Below are 10540 nucleotides of genomic sequence, written 5' to 3'. Positions count from 1 at the left end.
CATGGCAGTGTGCACCAGTGAGATCTCCTCCTCCCCTACTGCCCCAATCCGATCCAACACTTTACAAGATGGGAAACTATAGGCCAGTTAGTCTTACCTCGATCCTGGGTAAGCTTTTTGAGAGAATTATCCTGGTACATGTCCATGAAAGGCCAGCGGGGGAGGTTATACTTAGGGGCAACAAACACGGGTTCATTAGAGGCAGGTCCTGTCAAAACAACTTGGTGGTCTTCTACGACCAGGTCACCAAATCCTTAGATGCAAGGGTGGCAGTGGACATAGTCTTTCTGGACTTTTGGAAAGCCTTCAACATTGTCTCTCACCCTGTTCTCATTAAAAAACTGGAGGACTGTGGTGTTGACACCTACACAGTTGAATGGGTGGCTAACTGGCTGGAGGGCTGCACACAGACAGTGGTGGTGGATGGGTCATTTTTAACCTGGAGGGGTGTGGGTAGTGGGGTTCCACAGGCCTTGGTCCTCGAGCCAGCACTGTTCAACATGTTAATCAGTGACTTGGACGAGGGGGTGAAAAGCACCCTGTTCAAATCTGATGACGACACCAAGATGTGGGGGAAGAAGGGAAGGGAAGAATAGGCTGCAGTCAGACCTAGACAGGTTATAGGGGTGGGCAGATGAGAACAGGATGGGTTTCAACACTGAAAAGTGCAAGGTGATGCACCTGCAGAGGAAGAATGAGCACCATACCTACAGGCTGGGGAACTCCCTTCTCATCAGTACAGAGGCAGAAAAGGATCTTGGTGTCACCATTGATGCCATGATGAACATGGGCCAGCACTGTAGGGATGCAGTCAGGAAGGACAACCATACCTTTTCATACATCCACAGAAGCATCTCAAGCAGGTCCAAGGAGGTGATCCTCCCCCTCTATGTGACACTGGTCAGGCCACAGCTGGAGTACTGCATCCAGTTCTGAGCGTCACACTTCAAGAGGGATGTGGACAACATGGAGAGGGTCCAGAGGAGGGCCACTCACATGATCAGGGGGCAGCAGGGCAGGCCCTATGAGGAGAGGCTATGGGACCTGCACCTGTTCAGCCTCCAAAAGAGAAGGCTGAGGGGGGATCTAGTGGCCTGTTACAAACTAGTCAGAGGGGACCAGCAGGCATTGGGGGAGTCCTTGTTCCCCTGAGCACTACCAGGAGTGACTAGAAATAACGGTCACAGGTTGGCAAAGGGTAGATCAAACTAGACATCAGGAGGTGCTACTTCACTGTCAGGGCAGCTAGGATCTTAAAGTAACTTCCAAGTGAAGTGGTGGTGGCTCCTACCCTGGGGGTCTTTAAGACAAGGCTTGATGAACACCTTGCTTGGGTCATTTGACCTCTGTACCTTTTCCTGCCATGGCAGGGGGTCGGACTTCATGATCTGCTTAGGTCCCTTCCGACCCTACAAACTATGAAACTATGAAATTATGAACCCCAGGTGCCCCCTCAGACTCAGGAGGCACCAGTCACTGAGCCAGGAGGGGATGGGGGACGGTCTCCTGTGTTCTCCCCAGTGAACCTCAAAGTGCACCGAAAGTGTTTCTGGTTCACTTCTGGGCTGGCTACCAAGAACACTGGGGAGCCCCAGTGCTTCTGTGGGACACTCCATGCACCCCAGGATCACAGCATTCATGAGCCCCTGCAACCTAGAGGTATGAAGAAAAAACATTCAAAGCTGTCTGTATGTCTGAATCTCCAAATCTTTCTGAATCTCTCCAAATCAATTTCGTGGGTTCTGATTCAATTCAGAGAGATTAAAGGCCCTCTAATTTGATTCATATTAAGAAATTCAGTCACTGAATTGGGCCAAGTATCTGCCAAATAGAATCAGTTACCAAAGCTTCACACAGCCCTACTGTCTTGGCCATGAGCTCACTCTGCTATTGTAGGGTCTCCACATGCTCACACTCGTCACCCAGAATTCTTGGTCCACCCAGTCCCATGTGTCCTCAAGGGTGACATCCTCTACCCGCTAGGCCGACACATCTGCCAGATAGTTCTCTGCAGGTGTTACAAGCTGGTCCAGTAGAAGCATGTGGCCCTGCATGGGTGACTGGTGCTTCCCAAGTCTGGGAGTTACAAGATTGCTGATGGGGGTGGGGGGGCTCTTGACTGCTGATTGCTGACTGGGGACTTCCACTGGCACTTCCAGTTTCATGGCTGGTACTTCCAGGGGGTGCATGTCTGATCCCAGAGAGTGCATGTGCACCCGCATGCACCCCCTATGCATTGCCAATGTGGTCCTGAGTCCTCTTCCTGCACAACTGGTGTATCTGCAGAGTTCCAGGCATGGGCAGCATAACCCTGAGCCCACATCCCAGCTACTGACTGGAGCCTCTCTCCCATTTGCAGCTGCAGGGACTTCAGAGCCATTAGAAAGAAGCTGTTTGTGAGAATTTGCAAGTTATGGGCTACAAGGCTCTGTAGCAGGGGCCATGCACTACCCAGCCTCAGATCAGTGGCTGGACATGTGTGGTTGCCCAGGGACCATTGTTAATCAGGCAGGCAGGCCCAGGCCCAGGCCCAGGCCCAGGCAGCCACTGGTCAAGCACCACATTCCTGCTCATTCCCTTGGGGCTGCTGGGCCACTGGATACCGTCCTTGGGCAGCCTTCCTCCCCCACTCTATTCCAAGGCTGGGACAGGTATGGTCCTGGCAGCATCTGCTGCCACAGCTGCAGACCTTACTGCCCCCCATTCTCCTCTTGCACACCAGCTGCTGTCCTGTGCTTCCTCCAGGGCCATGGCACCTGGGCTTACGGGGAGTGGGGCTCCCAGATGACTGGGAGAAGGAGCTGCCCACATCCCTGTCCCCCATAGGGGGCTTCTCTGGGGATCTGGTGAGGCACTCAAGGCCAGCCCCCACCCTCACACTGGCACTGTGCCCTGAGTGTGGCCCTGCTGTGTGTCCTGGGTGCTTATGAGGATCTCTTTACATGAACCAAAGGATGCCTGACCCACTATGCCCTGCTGATGATGATCCCCAAGGTGCCTTGGGCAAACCTGCACATCTGGCATGGGAACCTGAACTTGAACGGTGTGAGGGGCAAGCTCAGGCTGTCCCACAACCTCCACCGCTACCTGGAGGACTGCCTGTGGATGTGCTACATGTCCCTGCCATCTGTAGCCAAGGAGGAAATCACTGCCAGCATAGATGCATTCCTTGGGATGAGGGAAGCTTGGCTGCCTAGCTGTGGGAGCATGGAATGCTTAATAAAGTTTTGCACTGGTCCACCTCCCTGAATACTGTGGGGGCAACCTGAGGACCAGGGGAGCAGGGAGGGGAGGCTAGGGCAGGGGCCAGGACAGAAAAGGCCCTCCCCACAGTGCGGAGCTTAGCATGTGGGTGGGGCTGGTGGGCCTGCTAGCTCTGGTGGGTCCTGGTTGGTGGTGATGGCTCCCAGGGGTGTCCTTGGGTGTAGGGGTGCAGTGTGCCAGTGCCTGGCCAGGGCCCACTGTCCCTGGGGAGGAGCTGGAACTGCTGGCAGCTGGCAGTGACATGACTGGCTCTACCAAATAACTAGGGCTGAGGCTATGAAGCTGTTGGGGCCAGCAATGGCCTAAGCTTCCTGAGCTGCTGGTGAAGGCTGGGGGTAGGGAGCTCAGCGGGATGGGTTGCTGGTGCCCTGAGGGGCCCTCCCCCAGTGACACATCACCACAGGTGCCAAGCCAGAGTGGAGGCTCAGGCAAGCTGCCCATGCTGCTGTATACATCATGGGCCTGGGTCCCAGGGCACAAGGATCTCTGTTAACTGCCACATGAAGGGCATGGACTTGTGAACATTCCCCAAGTGGCAATTGTGGTCAGTCATGCTGACCCATTGCACCTGTAAAGCCTTGATCTCTATGTGACACTGCCATGCTGACCAGTTATGCTTGCAGTCCTACATCTGGCCTGACAGCCCCTCATAAACATGGGCATTGGAGCAACCCTGAATTCAAACTGCTGCTGCACCTCTGCTTCAGTACACAGTGCCATGAGATTACCAGAATCCTGAAACCAGTCGGAGTCTTGGGTGGGATGTGGCATGGGCGATGATGACCCACATTTGATCTATGGATCTCTGCCTGGCTGCCCCTTTGCTGCCAGGCTTGGGCAGCTGCCTGTAGCACCCAGGACAGGGACATAGCATGGAACTGGAAACTGTGCAACAGGTGATGCCCCACAGCACTTGCAGGATCTGGGTAGGCTGCTGAGGTTTGCCTGCCTGCACAGGCGGACACAGTAGCCTGGTTTGCCTTCAGGCTCCCTGCTGTTGTGCCTCAGGGCTCACTGTGCATGTAGGATTTTAAGGACCTGAGTCTGGGACAAGCATAGAACTGTCATCCTAGTGATGGGGCTGACCAGGAGCAAGTTTGCTCCTGGTTGGCATCTAACTTTGTGTATTATGGTGTAGTTTACTTGTGAATATATTTGCTACTGTGCAGTAAAATGTCTCATGTAAACAGAGCCAGAGAACTAGATTAAAAATTAGAAGATCCCTGACTCTTTCAGCAGCCTCCTGGGTAACTATGGGGAAAGATTTAGTCTTCCTGTGTGTTAGTTTCCCCTTCTTTAAAACAAATGTGATCATAATATTTGCCTCCTTTATAAAGCATCTTTAGTCCTATATCAGGGTTGTGAACCCAAGGTTTTTTTTTTTACTAACACTAACATTTTTACTAACACCTGATTTTCCTATCAGCTTTTTTTTTTTTTTTTTTGGTATGACAACTTCACAAGACTACAGTAATGTTTTAGTATCTTGCTGCTCCCAACACGGGGGTCTCCTACGCTGCCCTACACCCTACTACCACTGACTTCACCCAACACCATGATGCTCCTCACAGCCCATCCCCAACCTGACTGCCCATGGCTGATATGCTATTACTTTTTCAATTTGACTACTTTTTCATTTATCTTGTTCTGCAGCTGTCATAGCCCTTCATGTGTAGCCCTTCATGGTTCCATGACACTGTAATAATATATCACTTAGTCCTCCTTTTCAGATACTAATGTCTTTCAAAGGATCAAAAGGAAATACAGTACCAAAGATGGTGTCAGTACATGCTTTAAACCTTTACATTCTTCTAAATGTTCTGAAATCCATCCCTGTTTGGTGACTTCATGCTTCAAATGTCTTTGGTATGTTGTGTAAGCTGAAGACTTAGTTATGAACTTACTGGCATAATTCAATATACCCAAGAGCATTTAAAATTCTGAATTTTTCCCCATCTTTAGGCTTCTAAATATTAAACATGGTATGATTATTTGAGTTCCCAAGTAAAATTTTCTGAGAATGTAGTTTCTTTCCAAATTATATTACTTCCACTGATATTTGCCCTTTTTCAATTTAATATTGTTAGTACTCACATTTTCTAGTTCACTATGTCAAGGTGTAGCAAAACCTCTGGTTTTTCTTTTTTATCTTAAATTTTAAAATACATTCTGTCCCTTCCCCAACTATTTTTGACTTTTTTTCCCCTCTCTATTCCTTATAGATAAGTATGAGTAAGTTAAGACATAGGAGAAGCTTTAGCATTTTTGTAGCAAGTTTTGTGTGTGTGAGTGTGTCTCATCTTCTTTGATCTACCGTTTTATATTGTATAATTATTATGTTTATACTGATTTTTACACTGTGATTACTATTTTACTGATTTTTACTGTTTTGTTTTTTTTAACTGATACTATATGATTTAAGCCTACATGTGTATGTTAGCATAAGTAATGTCAAGTAATGCCAAGTTTCCATTTTGAATGTCAAGCCTCTATCTTGTGTCCTCTGCCCAGGTGTAACTTATGACTCATGTCTAACAAGTTTCATGTAAATTGTTTCCCAAATTAATGGGGATGAATGAGGGTGCTTGAGATACAATGGTAGCAGGCCTCTACTGAATAATCAACTCAATGACTGGACCATCAGCTCCATGACTGGACCATTGCCTTCCATGGATTCACCCAGGAACCATAGACACAGCATTTGAAAGACAAAAACTCTACAGAAATCAGCTAACCCACTATTGCAAAACAGACACCTGGAACTGCACGTCCTCACCTGGATCAGCACCATGCCACACTACCTATCCACCCAGAGGCCCTGCCAGCAACCCCCTCTGGGCAACACCTTGCTGGAGAAGACCCCAACTGGCCATCAAAAATCAACTCACAGCCCAGGATAGGTCGCTATCACCCACATTCCTTCTCCAAGGAAAGGACCTGGACTCTGTCCCTACACAACTTGACAATCCCTCCACCAAACCTTTTTTTTCTCTCCTGCTACCATTGTGTGGGTGTGTATATGAGTGCTTGCATGTGTGTGTGTGTGTGTGTTTGTGCGTGTGTGTGTAGGAACCAATAACTTTGTGGGGCCGTGTAGTGTGTTGTCTGTTTAATAAGCCTGTTATTTTGAAACCCCAAGTTGGGTTTTTGTCTTACTGACCTCCTGACCCTCCTTCCTGATTTTCTGACTATCTCTCAGCTTTCTACCTCTCAGTTTCCAGCCCCAATACCCCAGATTTCTTCCTCTCTGTTTCCTGGTTGTCTTCTTGCCATCACTTACCTGCTTCCAATTTCCCAGCTTCCTCCCTCTCAGTTTTCAGACCCAATCTCTAACATTTCTGCCTCTTTGTTTCCTGGCTGTTTCCTCCTTGCCACCAGGCTTTCTCCATTGCTTCTACTCCAGCACCAAGTGACCCACAGTAACCCCAAGGCATATTAACCCTAAGTAACCCAAGCCTCAGTGACCCTAAGTAACCCCAGTCACTTGGCCTTAAGTAACCCCAGCTTCCCCTCCAGTCTGCTGGTTCTAATCCTGGCACTTTCACTCTCTTATTTTTCCCTCTCTCATCATAACCCCATCCATCTCCCTCCTGAAAATCTTTGACCCTTGATTCCCCCTTCCATAGTCAGCAAGTACCCTAGGTACTTCAAGTACCCCAAGCACACACACACACACACACACACACACACACACACACACACACACACACACACCATACCCCCCAAGTTAGGAACTCACCTCTATGTATGTGTAAGTGGGTTATGTATGTGTAAGTGGGTGGTGAGTGTGTGAACTGGCATATCTATCTATCTATCTATCTAGATATATGGATGTGTGTGTGTATGTGTGTGTGTGTATATATATATATAATAAAATTCTGTGCATGATATACAAATTAATGATCCATGTATGTGAATTGACTGTGTGGGTATAGACAACTGATTTTTGTCTAAGTTTTTATGTGTATAGTGTGTATGTGCTTGAACTGGTTATAGATGTGCATGTGCTTAGACTGGTAATCTTGGGTGTGTATGCACCTAGTGTGCGTGTATGCACCTAACTGATTTTTGTGTGTGTATATGTGCAATTATATCCTGTCTAACAGTGCAATTTTGAGATCCTGAGAGTTGGCCTGGCCCTACAGGAGAACAAAGGATGATATTTTATTGTAGTATTGCCTCAAATGATGGTTTTATTAATGTATATTTTCACACCTGATATTTCTTCTAGCACCTGGGTCATTGTACAGTGAATTACTTCTGGCAGCTTTAGAAAACAGTATTTGTCAAATGGTGCATTGAAAGTGCAGATCTCTGTGTTATAGGGAGTCGGCCAAAATCCTGTCGAAGTACCTAGTTTGCTGAAGAATTTGGTTCCTGCCATCTCGAGCAATATATTTCACTTCTCCTGGGTAATGGAAATGTTCTTTTTATGTCTTTGCTCACTTCCTTAGTCTTCATACACAGACACAGCTTCCCTCCATTTTTATTTATGATTAATAAGGAGAGACCCCTTGTTTTTGCTTTTCCTGTTCTCCAGCTGATACCCTGTGCTGTCATGTTTCACAGCTCCTCTTCCAGGCACTTTGTGAAGGCTCCTAATGACAACTTGTACCACAAATGCTGCATTCTGTCTAGCTAGTCTCTTGAAAGTTACTAGGAAGTACCCATTTCCATTATGATACTATTAATTAGGGGTGTGTGAAATGGGCCCTATTCAAATGTAAAAACTCCTCTGCTGTGTCCCCTTCATCTTGTCTTCTCATTTGAATACATATCTTTCATAACTAATATTTTGTTCCTAGAGAGACAGTGATTTTCAAACAGGCATTTTTACTGTTTCACCCATTCCTCACCACCATCTTTAGGAAATGCACCTCTGTGCCTGATCTTCTGCTTCATCTCCACTTCATTAGCCCTTGGGACTTGCATGTACAATCACCTTTTCAACCTTTTCCAGGCATGTTTGCATTTCCCTTGAATCTCGAGCTAATGCGTGATTTACTTTTTGTCCCACAGGCAGTGCACCAGTCATTTAAATGTTAAATTTCTCACTGGGTCCTCCAGAAGTCTGTGCCTTCTAATTCCTGCTCTTTAGGCAATGGACCAATTTCAAGTTAAACCTATTACTGAGTACTGAAACTATATATAGGTATACATTTCCCAGCTATAGCCTGAAGCTATGCATATTGCTAGCTAACTTACAGTGCCTCCCAAGAAATCTAAAGAGGATACAATATAGCATATGAGAAAAGTGGCATCTCTGAACTTTCTAGATGACTTAATTCTACAGCACAAAGACCACTAAATACTAATACCAACACTGAATTTTAGACAGTTTAATGATGAGGTTACTGAACTTAACTTGAGATAGGAATTTGGAAGTCATTTCAATAGTACAATTAAGTGTTATGATCATGTAAAAAAGCATGACCTTAAAAACACAAAAACTTGGCCCCTAAATGTGATTATAGTTACACAATTTTTTAACGGCAAATAGAAATACCTGAGTCACTGAATGTTAAATTTCCAAATGCCCCTTAGTAGAACAGCTTTCTTAGGGTAAGATTAGAAGTTACAATTAAACCTTGTTAAGGGCACTTAAAACATAATGAATCACATAGTCATGCTTGTTAAAAAGTGCTATGTGTCCTCTAGGGGCAGGTTCCCCACATAAAGGGGTGTTTTCTTGCAGAGGCACAAATAGCATTAGCTCAAATTTGTGCCATTGCTTTGTGCCTCACTGCACACCCCTGCATGTGCACTTCAGTGCACAGAAAATTGTCCCGGGTACAGGTAAGGGAGGGTGGGACAGACTTACCTGCTGGCCAGGTGGCTTGTTGGAGTACCCTCCATTTGTGCTGGTGTATTATTGTTTTCCACTGCTTGTTGTTCATTTTTTTTGTTTGTTTGTTTTTGTTTTTTGCTACAGGGAACTCCTGGTAGCAAATTTTGCCACTAGGTTTTCATGTGCCCTGCATGTGGTTTGTAGTTCCACAGAATGGTTTGTGGCACTACAAAATGCACACCCCTACACATGAGGACCTACCCTTGGTGTCTTAAAGTTATGCTATTTGAAGTATGTGTGTATGTATCTTTCAGTTGTGCTAACCAGCTTAATTTAGCCTGACTTCTGATTGTTCACAGAGATTAAATGACCGATTCACAGTATTCCAGTATCCCAGGGAGCACTATTCCTACGTGGGTTAGTTGTCCTAGAATCATAAAATCATAGAGAATAGGGCTGAAAGGGCCCTCAAGAGGTCATTTAGCTGAACCATGTACGTAAGGCAGGATCATCCCTATCCAAACCATCCTATACAAATCCATAATCTAAACTCTTTGTAAAACTACTGTCAACCCTGACACAACATGACACATAACCCACTGCTCCCAGCCCCCCAAGAAGCATGACAAGTACCTTTCACACCCCAATCCCGATCCCAATCCCAATCCCAATCCCTATTTACTAAAATATGAGATCTTCTTTAATTTATTTCCTCTTAATTGTTAATACTTCTTTTTATTTTATCTTTCAGTTCCTGCCCACCAAAACTATCTTTCCAACACCCCCAACCCAACCTAGAGCAGGGATAGAAGCCTGTCCTGGATCACCAGCCCTCCAGTGGCCACTTAGTAGTAGCTTCTCGTCCAGCCCCTGCTTCCCAGCCCTCTAGTGGCAAGTCACAGATGTGCAGGTCAGAGGCAGAGAAGGTTTTTAATGTTAAGGTGTGACTGCTCCAAACTTGAGCTAGCAACTGACACTGATCAACTTCTGAACAACTTAAAGCACAATGTGTAACTAGACCCTAAGTGAATTGTTTAAAATTACATAGGATGTCTGTGGCAGGGGCAGAGAGTTAAATCAAGATGATTTTCACTGCTTTTACCACTCACTGCTTTGTATGTTCTCTCCAACTGAATATGGGATTCAAATATCAGCAGAGGTCAAGTTTCATAGTTTCTAGGGTCGGAAGGGACCTGAGTAGATCATCTAGTCTGACCCCTGCCATGGCAGGAAAGGTTATTGGGGTCAAACAACCCCAGCAAGGTGTTCATCTAACCTCCTCTTCAAGACCCCCAGGGTAGAAGCCAGCACCACTACTCTTGGAAGTTGGTTCCAAATCCTAGCTGCCCTGACCATGAAGTAGAATCTCCTGATATCTAGCCTAAATCTACCCTCTGCCAGCTTGTGACCATTATTCCTGGCCACTCCTGGCAGTGCTTGGGGGAACGGGTACTTCCCCAGTGCCTGCTGATCCCCCCTGACTAGTTT

The 10540-nt window shown here is 46.5% G+C and overlaps 1 long non-coding RNA gene across 1 annotated transcript in view; it reads left to right on the top strand.

Annotated features, from left to right (window-relative positions):
- Nucleotides 1-5461: 5461 nt before the first annotated feature.
- LOC109312568 overlaps nucleotides 5462-10540 on the top strand; it is a 6195-nt gene continuing 1116 nt past the window's right edge. The window contains exons 1-2 of the long non-coding RNA XR_002101851.1: nucleotides 5462-5543; nucleotides 5804-5809. This is a non-coding gene — a long non-coding RNA (uncharacterized LOC109312568). The remainder of the gene's footprint in view (nucleotides 5544-5803; nucleotides 5810-10540) is intronic.

The sequence above is a fragment of the Crocodylus porosus genome, unplaced genomic scaffold (genome assembly GCF_001723895.1).
Source record: "Crocodylus porosus isolate Cpor-Errol unplaced genomic scaffold, CroPor_comp1, whole genome shotgun sequence".
Taxonomy (NCBI): domain Eukaryota; kingdom Metazoa; phylum Chordata; order Crocodylia; family Crocodylidae; genus Crocodylus; species Crocodylus porosus.
Note: the sequence above shows the minus strand (reverse complement) of the source record. Positions and strands in the feature narration are given on the sequence as shown.